Below are 24673 nucleotides of genomic sequence, written 5' to 3'. Positions count from 1 at the left end.
GATTCCTGGACCGACTGCAATGATGTATATGACTTCCTTATATTATAAAAGAACATGTTTATTTTTTTCCAAGTCTCCCAAGTGTTCCTGCAGTGAAACTAAAGGGAGTGGAATTCAAAAGACTCAGCATGATGTGTGATAGAATGATGGATATCATTTATCAAGCCAAGTTGGGCTGGAATTTTGTACTCAAGGATCAGAAATAAGCCTGTTGCGTTCAATGGGACTTATACCCCCACTGGCAAACAATGAAAAAACTCAGTGTTGTAGTAACCTAATTAAAACACCAACACCAACATGAAATCAACAGTAGAACAAGCCAAACAAGACAAGCAGGCAATTCTGTGTATATCTACTTTGAAGCAAGGCTGACTATAGTCGGTGGAATTTAGTCCCAGGTAAGTATGTAGAGTTGCATCTTAAATATATATAACAATGTTAGACATTCATAGATATATCTGAGTCTTTTTAAAACATTGATGATTTCTTTCTGACATAAATAATCTGATGAAAACAGTTCTTCCCAATATATTGCATCAAGTAATGATTCTTACAGAAAGGAAATTATTTTGCATCAATGCAGCTCAAAATAAAGATAAGGAATTTATAGCCCTCTCTTAAGATTGTAAAATATGTAAACTAAGGAGACCAGTTAATCTTTAATTTTAGACTCCTACTTATTTCACTGTTTTGGCAAACAGAATGATCCACAAACCCTACTTTAGTCTACTATGTCAACTTATTCACTGTCATAAATCACACTGTTTAAAATACAAGCTGAAATGGGGAAGCTGTTTTTTTGGGGGGGAAGATAAACAGCTAAAGACCAAGACTCATTGGTATGGCTTCAGAATCTGCTCTGTGGAGTGAGGACTTTAGTAGAGGGCACTTAGTGACGGACCTAGTCTATATAACTGGGTGATCCTTTTTATTTGCCAAAGAAATGATCATGTACCCATCCCTTCTATGGCTAACATTAAGACATGTATGGACTCTCAGGTCAGGAAATAGGACAAATGGAGAAGACATCTGGTTTGGGTTTAGAAAAACCTTTCCTTATTAAATGCCCTGCAGAATTGTTGAGACACAAATCCCTGGCTACCATTGCCACAGTTGCTATGCACGCATAAGTCTCTTTAACTTGAGATGAATATAGTTGAGAGACACAGTATAGATATATTAAAAAACTATGGGTGAGATGAACAATGTCCTCTTTCACAGTCTCAGAAGTTAGAGTTGTTCATAGAAATGATAGGGTGAGACTTGGGATCAGTAAAAAAAATTACTTTATGGAATTTGTTACTGTACAGTTCTGTGATGGTCATCAATTTGATAGCTTTGGAATGGAGTGAGTGCTGGACAATTGCATGAAGGATCAAGCTACAGCTAGTCCTTGACATGCAACCATAATGGAGCCAGCCCATTATGATCGTATATTGTGATGGTTGTAAAATGGGATGGTCATATGATTGACCTGATTTTATGTCTTTTTTGTGGCAGTCGTTAAGCGAGTGGTGCAGTTGCAAAGCTAGTGCCATGATAGTTAAGTGAACGCTGTGGTTGTTAAGGAAACCGATGGTTTGTTATGAATGCAGTTTTGCAGAAAACTGGAAATGCTGTTTTTTTTTATAAAAACTTCTGTAAAATGAGGTCATGTGACCACCAAACACATGACCATGTTGCCAAGTGCCTGAAGAGTTCCTTCCTTGCTTCTTCTTCTTCTTTTTGATCCACTAACCATTTCTAGCATCAATGACCTCTCCAATGAATTTGCACACATCACATGGCCAAAGGAAATCAGACTGATTTTGGCTTCTAGTGATGTTTCTGGTTTTATACAATTCAGCAATTCTCTGTTGGTTGTTTTGGCTGTCCATGGTACACACAATAATTTATGCCAGCACCACAGTTCAAAAGGGTCAATTCTTCTTTGATCAGCCATTCTTAGTGTCCAACTCCCTGTTTGACATCTGTCTCTCTGTCTCTCGTATCTATCTATCTATCTATCTATCTATCTATCTATCTATCTATCTATCTATCTATCTATCTATCTATCTATCTATCTATCATCTATCTATCTATCTATCTATCTATCTATCTATCTATCTATCTATCTATCTATCTATCCATCCATCCATCCATCCATCCATCCATCCATCCATCTATCTATCTATCTATCTATCTATCTATCTATCTATCTATCTATCTATCATCTATCAATCCATCCATCCATCATCTATCTATCTATCTATCTATCTATCTATCTATCTATCTATCTATCTATCTATCTATCTATCTATCTTTTATCTATCCATTCATCTCAATAAATATTGCTCTTATGATTTATACATCATTTCTGATTGCTAAATATCAAAACTTTTTGATCAGTGTTTATTTTCAGTTAAAAGCAGAGTCCTATACTTTTCAAAGTTAAAGAATCTACCCTTCCTCTGATCTGGATAAATCTCTATTCTTCTCCAGTTCCCATTTTTTCTCCTCCAGTGGCTCATATGAAAGACCTTTCATGGATTATGCCTGATGTTGTTTAAAGACAAAGATATTAAATCTTTGCCAGTAAGGAGCAATTTGTCCTTCTAAAGAAGAGATTGGCTCCACAGATGGCTATTCCACTTAAAATTAAAGTAGAAAATGGCTAGTAGAAAAACATAACTGAATGCTGAAATTAAATCCAAATGCTGCTCACATTCTCTTCACTGTGTACGTAGAAAACCACAGGCAGCGTCTTACTGAAACTATTGCCAAGGGTGATACTGAATGTACGATATAGAAAAAGACAGATTCCTCTAAAAGGAGACCAGAAGAAAATGTCATCACATTTCATATTATGTTTTCATCTTTAAATCAAACAGACTTTTCTGCATCTATGTAACAGTAGCCAAGATATTTCAGTTTCATTACCCTTGAACAAATCAGCACCAAAGCAGATACAAGAATCTGCAGCCCAGTAATTACTTTTATGATTTTCATATCCAATTACTCTAGTAAAATATTGTCCCTGTTATAGCCTGCATGCCAGCAACCTCATTAGGCATCATCTACCCTGACAGAAATTTGCTTTGCTTAATGAATAGCATGGGACTTTTCAAAGTGTGTTCCCAATACAGCAATATATTATAAACCAGCGGTCCCCAACCTCTCCAGCTTGGCCCGGCCTGGGGGAAGGGGGCATGTGAATGGCAGGTGCATGTGTGTGCGCACCACTCCATTAGTGCAAGTGACAGGCACATGTACCCTTGTGCACGAATCGAGCTTTGTGTGTGAATGGAGGGGTGCTTGCACTTGTGCGTGAAGCTCCATTCATGCAAATGGCGGGCACTTGCGCTCCCGTGCAAAGCTCTACTCATGCGAGCAGAGGGCGCTTGATTGGAGGGCGCTTGTGCTCACACGCAGAGCTCCACTCATGCGAGTGGAGGGAGATTGCGCACAAAGCTACATTTGAGTGAATGGAGGTTTGTGTGAGTGCAAGCGCCCTCTGCTTTGCACTCACACACACTTGCCCATCTCTGCTGTGGCTGGTTTCGAGCAGGCCATGGCCCAGTAGTGGGTCGCAGCCCGGGGGTTGGGGACTCCTGTTATAAACCATCTCCATATAGACTGTGCATATTCTTATAGAATAGAATAGATTGCATACCAAAAAGCATCCAAGGCAAAATTTAATTCCTCTAGAAGCCTGCAGATCAAATGGCACTGGGTGGCCAGTTGGAATTCTATTATTCTTTCTACCCATAGGGGACTCAAAGAAGCAAACAGTCTGCAATAAAATACAAGCAATTAAAATTGTAAATGCAAGTCAGACAGTTAATAGTACAATTCAGAAAGCCCGACTCAAGAGAAGTGATTTAAGCCTTTTCCTAAAAAGAGTCAGAAATAAGGTTGCTTCCAAGGACAATTTTATGAAAAAAATGACTAGGGATGACTTGATAGCAGTGTTCCAATATTTGAAGGGTTGTCACAAAGAAGAGGGGGGTCAACCTATTCTCCAAAGAACCTGAAGGCAGGACAAGAAGCAATGGATGGAAACTAATCAAGGAGAGAAACAAACTAGAACTAAGGAGAAATTTCCCAACAGTGAGAACAATTAACCAGTGGAATAGCTTGCCTTCCGAAGTTGTGGGTGCTTCATCCTTGGAGGCTTTAAAGAAGAGACTGGACATCCATTTGTCTGAAATAGCATAGAATCTCTTGCTTGAGCAGGGGGTTGGAGTAGAAGACCTCCAAGGTCCCTTCCAACTTTGTTATTCTGTTATTTTGACAGCCCAGAGCTTGGCATCAGGAATGGAGAAGCTTTGCCCATGGAACCAACAGAACACCAATGTAGTATAGACGACTTAGGCAAGAGAGTCCTGGGTTCAAGTCCATCTTCCACTTTGAAAATGCCCTGGGTAACTTTTAATCTGAGAGCCACTTTGGTGCAATAAATTAAGGCATAAGATTAGAAATCAGAATACTTTGAGTTCCATTACTGACCTGAGCACAAAGACAACTACATGACTTTTGGCTAGTCATTCTCTTTCAATCCTAGGAAGAAAGAAAGCAAGGCCAAACCATTTCCAAAATATGTTGCCCCTCCCACCCCCAAACAACCCAGCAGTGATTTGTACAGCCAATTATCAGGAGTCAAGACTGACATGAACGCACAAAAAATAACAGTAACCGCAAACACACACAACTTTTTAAAATATATGTATTTTGTTGGTGAATATGGTATGATATGATAACTATCACAATAATATAACAGTGCTAATACATTCAGAAAAGAATATACAGAATACAGTAATGGTGAAATAAGTGACATTTGTAGAAACTAAAATATATCCATAAAGTGTTAGCATACTGTAGTATTGGCTCAATACTTTAAGATATTAAATCTAGCGATACAGCTAATATCAAACACAAACATTTTTTTAATCTATTTATGAGAGTTATAATTATTGAAAAAAACTGAAATAGTGTGGGTATGCAGTTCCTGGAAGAAAGGTGGGGTTTAAATCTAATTTATTTAAAAGAGGGGCCTTTAATAAACAGAACAACCTTTGAAAGCACTGCATGTATATAAGGAAACATGGAGAATGGCCTTGGGAGATAAATTAGGATTCAGCCAATGTATCTTCTTACTTTTAGGCTGATGGTCATGACATTTTTACTCCATCAATGGTTTCAGAATATTTTATTTTGACTGAAGATTTACTTTTTTAAAATCTTTTTTGTAATGCTCTGAAGTGGTACCTTGATTTGAATTTTTGCAAACTATACCATATAGCCATTTTAGGGTGTAAAGTAGTAATAATATCTATATTATTCGTTCATGTTTTATTATGATTGAAAACAATAAAAATATTTACTGATTTTCTTGCATACTTGGTGCCTTGCTGTGAGAATATTCATAGAAAATCTCTTATCCATAAATAAAGCTTTTCTCTTTTAAAATTATGCCGAATCATCACTGATGGCAAAAGCAAGGGCACAAAATTGATGATTAAATTATGGGAAATGTGATGGTTCAGCTCTTGGGTGTGATTTGGTTTTTAAACAAAGAAGCAGAGAACTTGTCTGTGTATTATCCCCTAACTTTACTTTTTCTGCCTCTTCATTCATCTGCCTTCCAGCTGAGATTCAAAAGCACACAACTGAAATATGGCACAGAGCGATTGTATCTCCAGTTAATTCAGCTTTGACAGATGCAGGAACTGCTATAGGAGCCTGCTATGTTTCTTAGCCCATTGCTCTAGACATACATGTCATATGAATGATACATCTAGAAACAAAATATACTCTAGGGTGTATACTGGTTTTGGACAAATCCCAAATTCTGAGCCAAAGCAGATCACTTCAGAAAGATATGTGGACCCTTGAAGCTTCAATGTTCCTGGATTTTTGAATGTGCCTTCAAATGTGGATGCAGAGGGAGATGCTGCCAGACTGCTACATTCTCTCCATGTTTTCCATATGAGATAGTCCTGACAGAGGGTCAGTGTAAATCAGGAAAGAAAGACGGGTTCCTCCAGATATGTGTTGCTGCTTCTATCTCATATGAATTCCATGGATAGTTCCGTACTGCAGAATTTATATACTGTATACATCTTAACAATTTTCAGCCTTATTCCTCCTTTGTAACTGGAATCTCAATCAGACTGACCTGATATATTATTTCTGAGTCTTCTCTCCTGTCTCTTTGCAGATCCCTAAAACAATTTCTGGGCTCATAAGAGCCCAGGTGAATGGATAAAACTGACAAGAGGTTAATCTAAGTAAGGGGTCACAAGCACCAAGAGCAACAGAGTGTTAAAGAGAAGAAGAGGCCCTTGATACTCCTTGCTACATGTTTTCCATGTCTTTGAAACTCCCTGCATCCTCACCCTAGGTCTTTCTTCTACACTTACAACTTATAAGCCTGGCTATTTTCGAAAACAGCTTTAGCATTCTTTCAAAAGATGTTTTCCATGTTTAACTCTGTGTGGGGCTGCATTTAGAGTTGGTGTGCAGTTAGGGGGTCCTCCTGGATTCATGACTTCTGCTCAAAGATTAGGTGTCAACCACAGCTTGGAGGACCTTTGCACAGGTACCACTTACACTGGTTTCTGAAATGAGTAGTTGGTCTGGAGAGGCGTGGAGTGAGGTGGGCAGGATTTGGTGATTCACATTGATCTCACACAACATTGTTGGTCAATGAGCTGCATTAGCTGCCAATGATGTTCTTGGCACAGTTGAAGGTGCTGATTATCAGCACCAGAGTCCTACATGGCATAGGGGACTGGCTATTTGTGGGACAGTCTCCAGTGGTTTCGCTCTTCCCTATATAAAGCCATATAAAGAATCCACCGCTGTTTTCCTTGACTTGTCTTCCATTAATTCTGTACAGACAACCCCACTTGCAGGCCTTGTTACTAAGGGAGAATAAAACTTGGTAGTCAGGATAGCATGATGTTGATGTTTGAATTTATTTGTTGCCAACTCAAGGATGTGAGGAATTCATATTAATGTGGCTACAGGAACGAGTCCTTCAATCACATTAAGAATTTCCAGTGCTCATATTTTATTATCAGCCTTTGTGCATCCAACTCTTATTAGATACAAAGATTTATTCAAACAATGATAGGAACTAGTTTTTCCTCTGTAGATATAATCACATTTTCTTTTTGCCATCACTTGACATTGGACTTGATGGCCACATTGACCATCCTCCAATCATTTTAAAAGGCACGTCCCACTTCAACAGTGAAAGTTCACTGCAGCAAGAAAAACTGTGTGTTCTGTCAACAGTTGGAGAGTGGTTTAAATTATTATAAAGAGACAGAATGAAATCCCGAGATAAAGGTATGTCAGGATGGTATAATTTCTAAGTAACCTTTTGAGATCATTGTTCAATCACCTAAATTATGAATCTCAGGTATACGGGAGATAATTGAATAGTACTGTTGTCAATGGTTTTGAAACAGTCTAATCACATGTAGGAATAGGTAAATGGAGGACAAACATGTGAAAGCAAAGATATTCTGAATCTTGCAGGAGATGAAAAACAATTTAGGGAATGGCATTTTAGAGAGGGGATTACAGAGACAAGAAAGGGATAAGCCATTGCCCTTTACACCAGATTCTCAGGGTTCAAGTCTGCTTTTACATTACCGCCCCTTGAGCAGGCAATTTTTTTGTCTTGCTATGACAAGGTTTGGTGTGTTAACCCTCCAGGTATGTTAGTTAGATAGAGTAGCTGATGCTGAAGGAGTAAAGAGAATGGAAAAGATGGAGTTTAGAGTGGGGTGGACAGTACATTTAAATAAATTAAAATTTATGTGGTGCTGATTATTGTAGCAGCCTGTTCTACCAATGATTCCTCGTAGAGTCAGCAATCTTCTTACAAATCCTGCTCCATTGCCCTGTTTTTGTTTTACTTTTTAAAGTTACAAACATCCTATCATTTTTCTATCAGCAAATCCACAAAGTTGCTTAATTGTGTTATGACTTACAATAACCCAAGATAGCCAAAATAATTCTAGTTCCTATCAGAAGGTATTTGGTTTTTATAGTTAATTCCAAAATTAAAAGTCAATATATCAAATTTAACTGAGCTCTTAATCCATGTATGACTTTCTTAGGATCAAAATCTTGTTTAGCTTTTGACTGTTTATTTCAAATTCTTTAAGTTCTTAAGCTTATAATTATTATTATTTTAGTTCAGAATTGATGCTAAACTCACCTACAACTTTTCAGATTTGTTGATCTGAAGGTCTCTAATAGCTTTAAGATTATTTATAGGCAATTTCTGAAATCGATTAAAAACTGACACTTATAAACTTAGTGTCTGCCACAGTTGCAAGCAAGAGAGCCTGTTCTATTAGTAAACAGCCCTCACTGTTTGGAAATTTCTCTGGAAAGGAAGAGAAATATCTCCTTCTCTGCAGATTTATTGTACTCCTGCATGATGGCACAACAGAAAACCATTTTGCTTTGTCTTCTGCATGGCAATCTGAGGTTCATTAGCCTGACCACTAATTTCCTCCCTTATATATCTAAAGAAACTCCCCCAGATCAGCTCCACCACATTCAAGAGGCACCATAATTCTTAAAAATTTATTCCTCTATCTCTTGCTTCAATATCTTTATCTAGAGGTTAAGCTGTTGGACTACAGCCAGAGGGATTCCCTGAAAATTTTCCAGGTGACTTTCAGTCATTCAGTTATGTCTGTGCATAACTTACCTTTCAGGGTTTTTATGGCATCAAATGATGATCCCCAGATAGGCTGCCTTGAGCTCTGGAGAAAAACTTAGTGTGTGTAATGAGATTTTTGTCTATGATTTTATGAGTATAAATTTCTTTATTGTATTATTTGTTAGACTGTACTAGACTGTAGTATTTGTTGGAAAATTACTATAGGTAACTTTCCGCTTAGTTTGTATCCAGCACATTCCTAGTCGGTCTCCATATCCAAATCAGACCAAATGCATATATGTATTACTCAGTTCATCTACCACAAATATAGCTTGATGTTCATTTATTAAACATCAGCAAACAGTAAAACTAGCATGAAAAATAGGGAACATTTAGATTCTCTCTCTCTCTCTCTCTCTCTCTCTCTCTCTCTCTCTCTCTCTCTCTCTCTCTCTCTCTCTCTCTCTCTCTAAGCAGAAAACTTGCTACAGTTACTGGAATCAATAATTAGCACAGTACCAAAGGCAGTTGTTTTGGATTATTTCAGATTTAGCCCTTTTATGTAAAAGCAGTCCTTATCTTACAACAGTTCATTTAGCGACTGTTCAAGGTTATAACGGCACTGAAAAAAGTGACCTATGACCAGTTTTCACACTTACAAACTGTTACAGCATCTTCATGGTCATGTGTTCAAAATTCAGATGCTTGGCAATTGACTTATATTTATGATGGTTGCAGTGTCCCGGGAATCATGTGATCTTCTTTTGCGACCTTCTGACAAGCCAAGTCAATGGGGAAGCCAGATTCACTTAACAACAATTTGACTAATTTAACAACTACAGTGATTCATTTAACAACGGTGGCAAGAAAGATTGTAAATGTTTCATTTAGCCACAGAAATTTTGGGCTCGTAAGTTGTGGTCGTAAGTTGAGGACTAACTGTACACATCAGCAGCAGAATAGATATGGAGAGCAGGACACCAGGTGATCCCCCTTTTATTCTGCTCAGTGAAAGAAACAATTTGGTAAAGAGAAATGATATATCCAACATAACTATTGTATTAAATGTTTGATTCTTTTTAATGATTACTATATGCTCTTACTTGTGAAGATGAACATTACTCAGGTGGCATTAAAGCATTTAAAATCATATAGATATAAATGTAATTAATAAAATGTTTTGCAAATTGTCAAGTTCATTCTAGATTATTATTAGTGCACGTTTCTTCCTATTTTGTCCTAAGATTTAAAAAGTATACTAATCGAGAAACAGCATTACAGTCACATGATGATCTGAAAAATGGACCAGATGCATAGGAGTAGTTCATTAATAAAGCGGTATAAATTATAATGAAAACATAAATAAAATTAACTGCATCATGATTTGAATTAATTCCAGAATAATGATTAAAATCATTGTTTAAGTCTTAATGTCTACATTTGGATCTCAGATGTAGGTTGTACAACTCTGCCATTACTTCTCTGAAGTCAGTCTCCTTCCCCAACTTCAAATTTTTGGACTACGTGGGCAACATTTTAAAAACAAATAATAATAATAATAATAATAGTAATAATAGTAATAAATTTTTTTTGAGAAAAATGTGTGATCTTAAAGATTTTATTGGTGGAATTATATGAGTTCTTTTCTGAGTAAAGACTTATAAAAAGAAAACATGAAACACAGACTTCCTATCTCTGTATTGTTATTTCTTGCAGAGCTTATAGCTTTGATGTGATCGTGACCTGTTGCCATTCCAGAACAATGTTTTCACTTGCCGCAATAGTCCAACTTTATCAAAGTCTGTGAAACTATTGATCTCTGCTCAGAGAATTGGTTCTTTTCTGAACAGTTTACAGTGAGATCAGAGATCATTTAGTGTCTAAACTCCCTGTTAGGGTGAAACTTATTGCATTTCTCACTAAATTATTTCTACCTTTCCCTATAAACATTAGCCTCGAATGTGTTATGCTGATCTGTGTGCTTTTTCATATTGGGTGATATTCAAGTATGTAATTAATCAGTCCTTGTAGTTCTGTTTAAAATAGAGACACACATGTACACAAACACAAAGACACCCAAAAACACAAACACTTCCAATCTGTACAACTGATGCATGTCAATAATGTTCTGTGGCTATTTCACGGATAGAACCATCTATACTGTTCCATGACATCAGCACTCCAAGTGTCTGCTGTAAAATGTATCTTTAGCAGCATGCAGGTGAGCTACCTGTGGCCCTCCAGATGTTATCAAATTATAATTCTTAGCATTCCTCAGTACTGACATTGCTGGCTATGCCTACTGGGAATTGACATTCAGCAACATCTGGAGAGTCGCAGGTTGCCCACCCCTGAGCATGACCCTGTTGTCTATTGCTAAGCACAACTAATCAAATTCCAGGCAGCTTGATTAAAAACCACTCTCCAGAAGTTCTTCTTCTGCCTAATCTGTTTCAAATAAAGATGATAAAACAAACATCTCTTTATAAATATATTGCAAAAGAGCAATCATTTGCTGAACTCGCTATTGTAAGCTTGGTGGTTATCTGTCAATGGCAATTTCTGTTCTTCTCCTAACAGGCTGCTGCTCTTTATTTGGAAAACCCACCCAGTGTGATCCTCTGGGACAGTTGTCAGAAACCATATGTACCCTATTCCACCCCACCCCACCCCTACCTCCCAAATTTCTTCAGTGACAAGGGAATTCTTTTAGCAGATAGGGCTGACAGCCAGTATTCCTGAATTCCTCTAATCCTGGCTATGCTAGCTACTCCCTGTGTGGCCTTGGAAAAGGCACTGAACTGTTCCTTAGCATTTGCCGGAAAGAGGTGAACAAGTGATCTCAAGAGAGCATAGGCAGGGCTGGGTGTGCCTTCCAGCAAACATAACTGGAACAGAATTCCATCCCTGTGCATTTGAACCATAGCGTGGTAGGACTGAAAGGTAGATAAAGGATTATGTGTAGCTGATAGAACCTTGAAAACAACAAACTAAATATAGTCCAAGAGCCACGTTTGGTCACCAACCACATGCTTCAATCTTCTGTTTGAAGATGTTGTTGTTGTTTTTTTTGAAGAACTGTCCCTTTGAATATATTAAACCGAGAAGGAGCCTACACTTGTTGCTGAACTACCATAGTCTGAGCACCAGGAAGCACCCTCTTTGGCATACTGTAATTTTAAAAAAAGGATCATAAAAGAAGATTCAGGTTTGCTTAAACCTGGTTAAAAAAGGACTTAAATGGTAGGATTGTGATTTGCAGTCTGGTATGTGTAGTTGGCTCTCCCCGAGTATGGTTCTGATCTTTGAATTCTGTTTCTTTACCTTAGAAAAGTAGGAGTAGGAAACCAGTGGGTCTTCTTCTGTTCCTGACCTACTCTTCTCAGGAACTTCAGCCATCAAGTGTAATTGTGAGGGAGGGAAGGAATTCAGCAACAACTGGAGTGTCACAGTTTGCCCACTCCTCAAATCAAAGATTATCCTCTAAGAACCCTTCAAATAAAACACAGTCACATGCCCATCATTAGCACAGAGCTGTAGAGGAGACTTCAATAGTATCTTCTGTATGAATGGAGCAGAGTTTTTTGAATTCAGAATATGGGATGAATTGGCAGCAGCTCGATATAAAAATTGAGGCATTTTCATTCGTAATATCCTGCAGATTATAGTGAAGTTTCTGATAAATTCTTTCCTTTGTACATTTCAGATTGTATTTTGAGATTATTGGTTAGGAAAGGATTGTTTCCAGACCAGAAATTCTGATCTCAGTGTTTCCAGGATGTGTAACTACACTGTGTTGTACATGGACAGGAACACCTTGGGGCAACAACTTAGGATCCCCAATGAGTGTCACTCAGAATCGTGCTGCCTTTGATACAACAGATAATATTATAGCTGTTCTGAATTATGACTAGAAGCCAATAATAACCTTATCCTCCTCCAAATTTGCTTAATACCTAATTAAGTTTTACAGTCACTGTCGACTTCCACATTTACCAGACCCTGCTGAAGAACATGCTGTTTTCTGTTTCAAGAGTCATGTCTAAAATCCGAGCCTTCATTTATAAAGTTTCTCATCTGCTGTAACACTCTGACAATACATCTTTCAGCTGGATTTTTGTAGTAAAAAAGAGCCCACGTCATTTTGTTTTGTTTATTACAATCTCTTCATTACACACTCTATAGTGTTCTGTTTTACTAGTCTAAGTTTACATGCTAAGGGCATCACAGGATTGGGAGGACAATATAAAATGGGTTCGTGTTAGTTTAAAGTAATTCAGAAATGACTGCCTGAACACACTGATCTGGTTAAATCCACATTTGCAGCTCTCGTTTATGAGAAGGGGCCCGTAAATTGTCAATTTCAGTATTATGATCAGACCTGCCCTTTGATCCTCCCACCCTTACTGGATTCAATTGTATATGCGCAAGAGCCCAAGAGCAGAAACATTCTGTTTGTTTAGGCAGCAAATGGGCAAATGATTTTACTTGTCAGTTTCTGTACGAGTATGTCTGCGGGTGTTTACACACACAGTATCCATATATTATATATTCTCTGTCTCTCACACACATGTAATACAAACACACGACTTTGATATGGAGCACAGGCAATTCAGCTTCTTCCCTGCCTCCCCCCCCTTTCAATTTCACCCATCTCTCTGGTCCTTATTTCATTTTTAAGCTCTTTTATTGGAACATTCATAAACTTTGAGCCCTCAGCCAGGGTTAAAACCACATCAGGAAAAGATTTTTTTTTTAAAAAAAAACTCTCAAACAAGGCCAAGCAGAATAGGCCTGTGTTAAGACGATATACATTTGATAAACATGTGAACTTCCCAGGCAGATTGGCCCAAACAGGCGCTTTTGTAGCATTTTGCTTTTTATTTATAGATGTCTATTTTGCGGAGTGAAGAACAGGTTCGGTTTAGCTGCCTCTTTGGGTGGTCTAGGACAACTTTTACTTAGGCATTCAGTAGCCTGCAGGCATAATTGGTATGCATGCTGTTGTATCTGAGATAGCTTAATAAAGCATTACATATCTTACTGCTTCCATATTTTATTACTTAACCCAGTGCATGTGGTCAACGAGTAATTTGAATCAGCTGTGTTTTTACTTTCTGTTTTAAGGCTGAAGTCTGAATTTCTCTGTGAATTCTTTGAAACGAACTAATACGATGCATGCAGCGATAAAGGGGGTTAATCAGAGACAGACTGTTAGTACAATATTGGATTGCCCCAGGTGTAGTTTATTTTCATATTATTGGTGGTTTCACCAAGGAACCTCAGAAAAAAGAAGAAGCAATATTTCCCTGTAGTGCCTGGAAGAAAAAGTGCAGACTCACTTTAGAATTAGGGTTGGTTTCCCCCTTAATAAGTACTACAACTCCCCTGCCCCTAATTAGGTTAAGATGAATTAGTCCATTGATTCAATACCTTCTTATAACAGAACGTTGATGTAATATTAAAGAAATGTGAATGAACCTTTTTTTAAAAAAAAGTATTATGAAGAATTCAATTAAACCTGCTGAAATGCTGCCGCAAGGGACTTTTCAATGGATATTCAGGGAGTTAGTGCGACAAGAGGAGAACTCTAGTCAGCCAAAGTGTGTATTTTGTATAATAACATTCTTTTCTGTGCTGGAAGAGCTGGGGAGAGTTGTAAGGGGCCGGTAAATAGACTCCAGCTCTTCCAGTCTATATTAACTGTCCACAATATGTTTTTTTTTCTTCTGTTACTGAAGGTTCTGGTTAAATTTCCTTGTTAAAAAAGATTGGAATGGTTTGCTGAAAGCAAAATCATACGCAAGAACTCATCTGCTACACTAGTAAGATCAGCCAAAGAAATTTTTCTGCCAGCTACATTTCTTCTCAAACTTAGTTAATTCGAATAGGAATTATTTATGAGAGAAAAGGGCTAGCAGGAAAGAAAGTGATGGCATTTTATAACAAGTTACTCAATGAATAATCAGCTTCAAATAAAACTTTTAAAAACATAAGGTGAAACGTTTTCTTTTTCTTGCAATACACACATGCACATACACCCTCCCACACACACACACACATTCTTAGGGACTAAAGATATACTTGGGGACCTTTTTTTCCAGTTTGCTTAATGAGGCAACTTTACCAAAGTTTGATCTGCAGCAGGAAAGCAAAATCACTGTAAAATCAGGCTTTCAGCAAGATCGGTTACATGTTAAACCTAGAATTTAAAAATTTGCATAGCTTTCTTGGAATAGCTTGTGCACTATTTATGTGATATGATTGTAAATACAAAATACATTACCGCTAATTGGCAGTACTCTAATCATGGGATGAATCGCTAGTTATAACTAAAAATCAGCTACAGTAGATTAATGTTGTGCTGACAAGCATGGAGATAGAATAGAAGGCTTTCAAAGCAGTTTCCAATTCTAAAATTAACTTTTAGAATTTTGCATGGTTTTGTTTATTTTAATGTATTCCGTGGTTACTTTTAAAGCAAACTGAACTAAGTTTGATTTAAACAAAGCATTTTTACAGTATAAAACTATCCAATAGCATTGCCTAACTTTAGCTTTCCTTTTTTCCATCTCTTTTAATATTTGCACCCTCTTTTTCTTTTCTAAGGAAGCCAGCAGTAACTCATAATCATTTTTGAAACATATATGACTAAAAAAAAAACCCCACCAAAATTGCCTAATGATAAAAATGCTGTGAGCATTGAGGAATCAAATGTCACTTTCGTTCCTTGATTGTTTTGGAAAGGTTAAACATAGTTGAAACTGGTTAGTATTTAGCTGGGAGACTAAAAGAAATCTCAGGTCTGTATGGTGAACTGGGAGATCAAGCAAACATCTCAAAAGAAAGTATTGGCAAGCCAATTCTGTACTTTAACCAAGAAAATTAGATGGATGTGTCCATGAGGTCATCGGAAGCTGAGCTCAACTTGGGGACTTGATGTTTTACTTTTTATTACTTAAGAATAATAAACAACAATTTCTAACCAAAATGCCAAAATAATAAGAGAAATAAATACCATATTCACAAAAAATTCAGTCAGTACATTCTTGTAAGTATTCTTGTAAATTTACTTAAAACATTTCAGGGAAAAAACAAAAATATAAGAAGACCAAAAAAGAGATAAAGTATATAGGAGACTACTACAAATACTCTAAGCAAATATATACCTTTCAAATACAGGTAATCCTCAACTTAAGAGCGCAACTGAGCCCAAAATTTCTGTTGCTAGGCAAGGCAACCGTGGGTTTTGCCCCATTTTATTACCTTTTTTCCCCATAGTTGGGGAATAAATTCAGTTGATAAATGAATCATGTGGTTGTTGAGTGAATCTGGTCTCTCCCCATGGACTTTGATTGTCAGAAGCTGGCCGGAATGGTAATCACATGACCATGTGACAACGCATGTCATAAATACGTGCCTGTTTCCAAGTGCCCTAATTTTGATCATGTGATCACGAGGATGCTGCAATGGTCGTAAGTGTGAAAACCTAAGTCACTTTTTTCAGTGCCGTTGTAACTTCAAATGGTCATTATAAGAATGGTAAATTGAGGACTACCTATAATAAACAGAATCCGACCTAAGCTCCCATATTAGATCACTCTTTTCATCATCATTCAAGGAAAGAGAGATAACCCTTCCTTTCTAGGAACTCAAAAGATTCTTCTTGAGCAGGGTCTTCAAACTTGGCCCTTTTATGACTTGTGGACTTCGACTCCCAGAATTCCTCAGCCAGGCATGCTGGTTGAGGAATTCTTGGAGATGAAGTCCACAAGTCATAAAAGGGCCAAGTTTGAAGATCCCTGTTCTTGAGTTTTCAGTGTCATATTGATAATACAGGATGCAGTGTAAAGGTAGAGTGGACAGATGGGAGGGGAGCACAAAAAACGAGCTGTAGTTAATTGGGGGAGTAGCTTAACTTGCCTCTACAATGTCCTTTGAAATCCATACCTAATGAATGGTGTCTGCAAAGGCAGAAAGATAGCTGAATTTAAGTTAAAAATGCTTACTTCCTCGTAGGTTGTTCATCAATTGCACAAACTTTGTTAGAAAATGGATTCCAGACAGAAGAAGCATCACCCTACACTCTCACAAACTTATAAAGGAATTTAAAGGGGCAAAATGAAGGGTCTTTCCCCATCTCCCCTTAGCCTTGCTGATCAGAGATTTAGCTGCACAAAATAATGGTGAGTTTTGCTTCAGAAAAGGCTGTATTGTAAATGTATTTAAAGGAATGGTGAATGCCCAAATCACCAAATAATTAAATAACCAAATAATAGCAACACAATTCTGTCAATAGAAAGTAAAATGTATCAAAATTCTGTCAGGTTTAATGCACATAATTGAATTGAATACTTTATTTGGCCAAGTGTATATATGCAAAGCAATATAACGTATGTTATTTAAATTTCCTGCCAAGTAAAATGGGAAAAAGGACCAAAAATTATATTCTTGTTTTTCTGGGATATCATCCTATCATCACAGCCAGCAACTAATAAATAAATCAATTGCAACTTTGGCCCTACAAAGTTTATTGACTCATCACTGATCCATGTGCACATTGATTTCCCAAATTTCCAAAAATATAGGATTATTTGTGTAGATTTCATTTTTTGCAAACTTGCAGGGCCAGAGCACTAGGGAAAGTTTAAAATGACAAGTGTCTCTCAGCCAGTTGAATTGTAGGCATGTAGAGGGTTATTATTATTTTTGGGAAAGCATTTGCCTTACAGATTTCAGGATGAAACATCTATGCTGTTACATTCAAAGCAACAAAAGAATAGTTAAACCTGTTTAACTCAGGCCAGTGGTTGCAGTCCTCCTCAAACTATGGAGGACTGCAACTGCTCCCATCAATTCAGGTTGAACTAACAATGACCGTCAAGAATGGCGATGCATGCATGGGACAATTTGCACAACTCATCTTTCTAAAGAGGAACTGGAAGCTACTGTAGTCAAAATTTGCAATCGCTGCTATCAGAGAATACAGGAAAACTTTGTAAACTAGAGCAAACCTGGTCTGGAAAAGAGTCTTCTGATTCTGTAGAAGTAATTCAACAAACATGAAACAAGGATCATTATGAAAGATTGGAGGCACTGCTTCTCACCAATCATCCCCATCTGGATGTATCCGCAGAGCCAGCTCAATATTCACTGCAGGAATCCAAGTGATTGGAAAGGATAGTTTCCTGACTGCTGAATAAAGGGCTAGGGTATGGGGGGGGGAGAAAAAAGAAAAAAGGATGGCACAGAGGACATTTGAGGTGTCATTGCCACACAAAGGAACAATTAACATCCCACCCATGGCTCAGCCAAGTGCTCATAAAAGCCCTCTGGGATTTGGGGGTCCTGTTTCCGACTTCTAATATCCCAACTCTGCCACATGCTGCAAGCTTAATTGTCTGCATCTGTGTCTTTCCAGAAATGTGGCTGCCTGCTGGTTGTATTTAATCCTTTATCTTATTCCTGCTAATCTGTTTTCTATTTCTAGACAAATTCCCAAATCCTGGCCACCTAAATAGAACCCACAAAATGCTCATATGTAACCAAGAGAGGTCCCTTTCAGAGGGTAGATTCAAATAAGTATTTCTTTAAATCATCTACTTTGCAGCTCCTAGACTGGAACCTGCTTTTTACTTACCCAGCCAAACCAGCCAAGACTGTCTCCATTTAGAGTAATAAACTTTCCACAAACTGTTAATGGTTATGAATAAGGAATAGCATAAATTTAGTCAAGGAGGATGGATCCGAAGTTTTATTGCCTTCAAAGTTAAGTAAAAGACATCATGTGTTAAAGGCTGGCTTGGTGGTCTGGTGCTACCAAAATCACATGCTCTTCCTGTGTCTCAAAGAGAGTATAAATAAAAAGTGAGACATCGAGTCTAATTATTTGTCTTACTAGCCAACAATATCCTGGTTCATTAGAATCTCCAAACCCAACTACAACATAAGATGTCAGATGAGTCCTTGACTTGTGTAGTTTTCTCTTTTGAAAGGATTGGGATGGACACTAGAGGACCTACAGTAATCCTTATTAACATACATAAGTTGATTGACGATACCGTACTGAAGTAGCGGGAATTTTAGATGTATAGTTTTTGATTTTAACATAAGTTTTGGTGACAAAGTTTGGTGACAAACACAATTCATGGGTTTTTAGAAAGGCCAGTTTTAATAAATCAGAGAGCTAGCAAGAATGATTTTATACTGGGGGGGGGAATCTTTAAATCAAACTTTTGGAATTCAATCTGGAATCTTAGGGATAGCAGTAACAATCAATAGTACTGAGGAAGAAAACTAAGGACCAATGTGGTTGAGTAGGCAGTACACAAAGGAACTGAGAATGAAGAATGATGTTCATTGGAAGTGGAAAGAAGGGCTGATGAACAAGGAGGTCTACATAACTTTAGTTCAGAAATGTAGGAATGAAATCAGGAAGGCAAAGGTGGAAAATGAGCTAAGGCAAGAAAGAGAGGTGAAGTCTAACAACTAAGCCTCATTGCACACACTGGCATTTATTAGAGATTTAGGGAGCTACCGTGTTTCCCTGAAAGTAAGGCCTACCCCAAAAATAAACCCTAGATTGATTTTTGGGGATGGACCTACTATAAGCCCTACCCCAAAAATAAGCCATAGTTTTGGGGTGAGGCACAAACCTAAAAATCAAGCTAGGGCGGGAGTGTGGATCTGCCCCACGCGCCCTGCACCCACTTACTTCACAGCCAGGCCTCTCCTCACCGGCCCACTTCTTCTGTGGCGTCTTCTGCAGTCAGGCCTGCATTTCTCAGTCACAGGCCTTTCCAGAAGGCCTCTGCAGCCAAGAACCGAGCTATGGATTCTGTCGATGCCAGAGGTGAGTAAGACACCCCCCGAAAATAAGACCTGGTGCTTTTTTTGGAGGCAAAAAAAAAGACCCCGTATTTTCAGGGAAACTCGGGTATTGTTTTCCATAGATGATGGACCTGTGATTTACAAGAAATCAAAACTATAACCCGTTGTTTGAAATTTTGTACCTTGTACTTACATTTTTTAGTACTGAATCCTTTGCTCATGTTGTTTCCGGACAATTAAATATTATTAGATTTCCTCACCCATTTTCCTATACAAAATAATTTTCTTATACAAAAAAATTGGAGTCGCTAGAACTGTCCAGTCTACACTTCAAATCTGATTAGGAAAGAAGTATGCCTTCAACCTTATATCAGCACAGCACAGCACATATCATTTCCATAGGAGTCTGAGAAAAAAAAAGGTTCTAAATTGTAGAGAGATGTCTTCAGTATAATCCATTGTAGACCATTATGGTGGATCCTTCCATTATGGTGGATTCTCATGAAAATGGTGGGGTTTCGAATCCCTTCAATATTTTCAGCTGATAAAATTTTAACAGTATGAAAGTTCTAATATGTGAATCAGGCTTAAATCTTTGCTGCATCACCGTGAGAAGACACATGAAATATTGTTAGGAATTACTGTGATATTCTGAACCATTCTTTTTGACAGGGCATCCATTAAGTGTTTGAACTGTGGTTTTGCTAGAAATCAAAATGTAGTGTGGAGAGGTTAATGAGCTTCCAAAAAAACATCCTGTTGAAAATTTCCTTTTAAATAGAGCAACGTTTTTTTTTAAAAAAATAAAAATAAAAATTATTTTCAATTTTAGCATGTATTCAAACTGTACCTGTAGCTATTTCATCTTTAAGCTAGCACTTGTTGCTACAGCTTAATGAATCACGTACCAGGGCCTCATGATCTATTCTACCATTTGCAATCAATGTGATGAAAATTATGGTTGTTTTTAAAATGAGCAGACTAAACATTTGTCTTTGAGTTGAGGGGAAAAAAAAACAGACCAGAGAAACAAGATAGCTTTCCCCAAAGTCACATTCCTCTTTCTCATCTGTTAAAAAGACAGCTTTAATATACGGTTTGACCACAGACCTGGAATCTGGCATATACTATTTTCTAAACTAAGTTCGATTTGATTCTTCATGCGGCTGTAGAAAAGCCACTAAACTAAACATTCTTCCTCAGTTCTTGAAAGGCAAGTTCACACAATTAGTTCAAATGACAGTTAACATTTGCATAACTTAATTCAGTGTCTTGCAAGTGCTATGATGCACGCAAGTTGGAACTTTTGTATGAAGTGGTTTCTTTATTAGCATCAGTGGAAGAAAGAATGTCCCTTCCATGTGTTCAGAGCTACCCTTATTTCTGAAAGAGCATGGAAAAACTCTTGTGGATGTGATTGGTCAATGGAAGCTAAAAGTGACCACAAGGCGAGGATCTGAATTGATTTAAGATGACTGCCTTACATAGGGGAAAAACAGTGTTACTGTTAAGAGAGATAGAAACATAGGAATTTTAATTGTCCTCTTTCTCAAGGAAAACAAGCTAACTTAATCGGTAATTGCAGGCTCTTCAACTGGGGAAGTTCTGGATTCACATAAACTCTTGAACAGGCACTTGCCACATTTTGTTAAGAAACTCTCAACTCCAAGTGGCTCATCTGTAATGCATGCATGCCAGTAAAGAGGAACTTCAAAGGGTTCCAACAAGAATAAGCAAAGTAACACTTCAAAATTTGCTGTAATGTACAGGTTGAATATATTCAGAGCCTTTCCAGACACAGTTTAGGCTGTTATCTCAACTTCCGCTGTTGCAGTATATAGCATATTCAGATTAGGACTGTGTTGCCCATATCTTTTTTTAATATTGGCTGTACCATTGGTCATCATATAAGCCTAATATATTATAGTTGGTTGCACAGTCAACCGGATGTTTAGACAGGATTTGGCATTTTTATCCACCCATTGAATCCTTCTCAAGGACCTGGGATAGGCAAATGCTGTTGTTTGATGTTGTTAAAAGTGCCTTTTGCCACTGGCTGATGGTGATTTTTATGAATGCCAATGAATGCCAAAATATTCCAGATATTTTGGGATTATAACCAAGGCATCTATTACTATTGATAATATCTTTGCTTTTTTGCCACAGTTATTCTACTTGCAGGTCTTTGTACTATTATTATTATTATTTTTGCAATACAGTTATCAAAGTCTACAAATATAAAGATTAAAAAACACTAATCTTATCCCTCATCACTAATCAAATTACAACAACTCATCATTCAACCCTAAATCAGCAAACCTCTTTTAAAAGCCACCAAAAATATTAACATATCTACTTTAATCTTAATAAAAATACTCTTTTGTAATCCAAACGTTTCACTTTCTCTAAGAAATCTCTCCCCACTTATAAAAAGATTTTTAAAGGCTTCTCATTCAGTCCTGGTCACAAGGAAATCTCATTAAGAACTACCAGAAACCATAACATATACAGTATATTTTAACCCTTATCAAAAAGATTCACTTTGTTAATCTTTTGTTTAATTTTTAATTGATTAATGTTGCAGTTTCTTAACATTTCTCTTTGCCTCTTCTCAGAAACCATTGCCTCATTTTTTCATACATTCCTTTTGTAAATCCAAGAAAAGGTTTTCCAAGTCATTCTTTTGATTTATTATTTGTATTATTTAATATTATGTATTATTTAATTATTAAGACATTAGCTGCTTCCGTTGGTAAACCAATTTTGGCATATTTTTTCCATACAATTATATTCTGGCATTTTAAAACCCATTTTTAAATCCACACCATCTTTTTCCACAGCACTTTTGTAATCCAGCATTTCCCCCCCCCCCCCCCNTTTCCCCCCCCCCCCCCATATTCAAATCACTCTCAGTCACTGTTTTATCTAATAAAATCTTTTGTTCTTCTATATTCTCTGCTATAACATCAAACATTCTTATAGCTAACTTTTGAGTACATTGTTTTCAAACAGCCTTGGATTCTTCTATAGTCAAATAGTTTTGCTCCATTGTATTAATGGGTCTGTTCTTCTTTTAACAGTAATTGTTTGTTCCCTCTACTTGACCTTCAAGTCCCCTCTTATCATCCATTTATTTTCCAGTCAACAAAATGTTGACTCAGAAAGATTTCTTACAGTTAATTTCAAAATCTTCATATATTCTTTTATAAAATGTTAAACATCCCACGGGAAATATTCTTTCAAATTTGTATAACCCCTTAGCTTTCCAGAATCCACAATTTAATCTCCTTTTTTGCCATTTTTCCAAAAGATTTTCTTTTTAATCCATAAACTTACATTGGATCTTCTGTCATTCAGAATAGAAGGAGATTTTCCTGGCAACATATCAAAGCTGGCCCTTTGGAAGATTCTTAATTTCAAAGAAATAAATAATAAGTAGCTTCCTAAGACACTTAAGAGAGGAAGTGGGCAAACCAAGCATCTCTTTGAAAGGCACCAAACCATGGCTTAGGCAGGATGATAACTTCCCTGGTTCTCATAGCTCCTAAAGCCACTGAAGAACATGGTTTTATCATTTCTTTGCAGGAAGATGTGTAGAACAAATTTGAGGGTGATCCTTGTCCTCTCCTTGATCCAGAGAGAAAATTCCAAGGAGACAGTCCATTCATTAGCTACTATTTCTGCCAGAGTCATCAGAGATCACTCCATCATTGCTCTCCTTGAAGTCCTAGATCCTTGTATTTTATTATTTTCCCCCCAGTTTTTTTTGTCTTCTATTCTGTGTCTTCAGGTATTGCCACATCCACTATTTTTTGCCATTCTTATCAACAATTGTTAAGTCTGTTACTGTGTGGCAGATGCTTGTCTGTTTGTATTTCCCAATGTAGTTTTTCACTTTCTATTACTTTATCTGGTTGTGGTTCTGCAAGTTCTTACTTATAACCAAATGGTATTTTTTGCAGATATTTCAATGCACCATTGGTGCTACTTTTGTTATGATGTGTTTGTGGTCAGTTTATGCAATATTCTTGCAGTGGCTGATTAGGTGGTCCACTGTTTCTTCAACTTTTTTGCAGAGGCAGAATTCGCTATCTATTGCTGTCTTCTTAATTCTGGTTTGTATGCATTTATTCTTAAAACAGGGTCGTGTACAGCCAAAATGAGCTCCCCTGTTCTTCTTTCAGTTTCTCTTTTCTTAACCATTGCCGAGTCTTATTGTTATCTACTTCGCCTGGTAGTTATTTTTATGTATGGCCATGTAATACTTTGCCTTGCCATGTTTCTTTTCTATTTTTCATTTGGTCTTTCTTGTAGGCTAGTTTGGTCTCTTCAGTGTTCAATAAGTCTTCATAGTGTGCTAGGTCCAGTTTATCTGCTTCACTATCCTTCAGATATTCTTCCAAAGCCTTTTTTTTTTCAATTTTCTGGTGCATTTGCAACATTTCATAGCCACCTATGCTCCTTGGTAAGTAGAGTCTGTCAACATCACTATGTGGATGAAGAACATCATTTGTTGCCATTATTTTAGTCTTTAGTCATTAGTCTTTCTATCCAGGACTTCTAATTCTCCTTGAATTTAGTCCATTATTCAAACTGGGTGTCTAATGTTTGGAACTGCATGGAGTCTTTCTCAAGAACCTGGCAGATGTTGTTATTTGATGATGTTAAAGGTTTATTATTATTATTATTATTATTATTATTATTTATTAAACTTATATGCCGCCCTTCTCCCAACAGGACTCAGGGCGGCTTACAGCATATTAAAACGATACAAACACTATCCCCAATAAAAACCAATTAAAAACAAATATTTACCGCTGTGGGGGCAAGGGGTGCAAGTGGGCTTGTTGATTATATACCTGGCTCCCTGCTATGTATCAACAGCCCTGCCTGAGCTGGCCGACGTGATAGCCGGGGTGGCGGTGGGGACCCCCAGACTTATGGTCTTGGGGGATTTCAACCTGCCATCAGTGGGTGAGACATCGGCGGCGGCTCAGGAGTTCTTGGCTTCCATGACGGCCTTGGACTTGACCCAATTAATTAATGCCCCCACCCACACGGGTGGACACACGCTGGATCTAATTTTTGTCTCTGGCCAGTGGCAGAATGATCTGACAGTAGGGGAAATAGTCGTTGAGCCCTTGTCATGGTCAGACCATTCGCTCCTAAGGATGG

Source organism: Protobothrops mucrosquamatus, unplaced genomic scaffold (genome assembly GCF_001527695.2).
Source record: "Protobothrops mucrosquamatus isolate PMUCROS unplaced genomic scaffold, P.Mucros_1.0 scaffold95, whole genome shotgun sequence".
NCBI classification, from domain to species: Eukaryota; Metazoa; Chordata; class Lepidosauria; order Squamata; family Viperidae; genus Protobothrops; species Protobothrops mucrosquamatus.
This window is presented reverse-complemented; position numbering follows the sequence as displayed.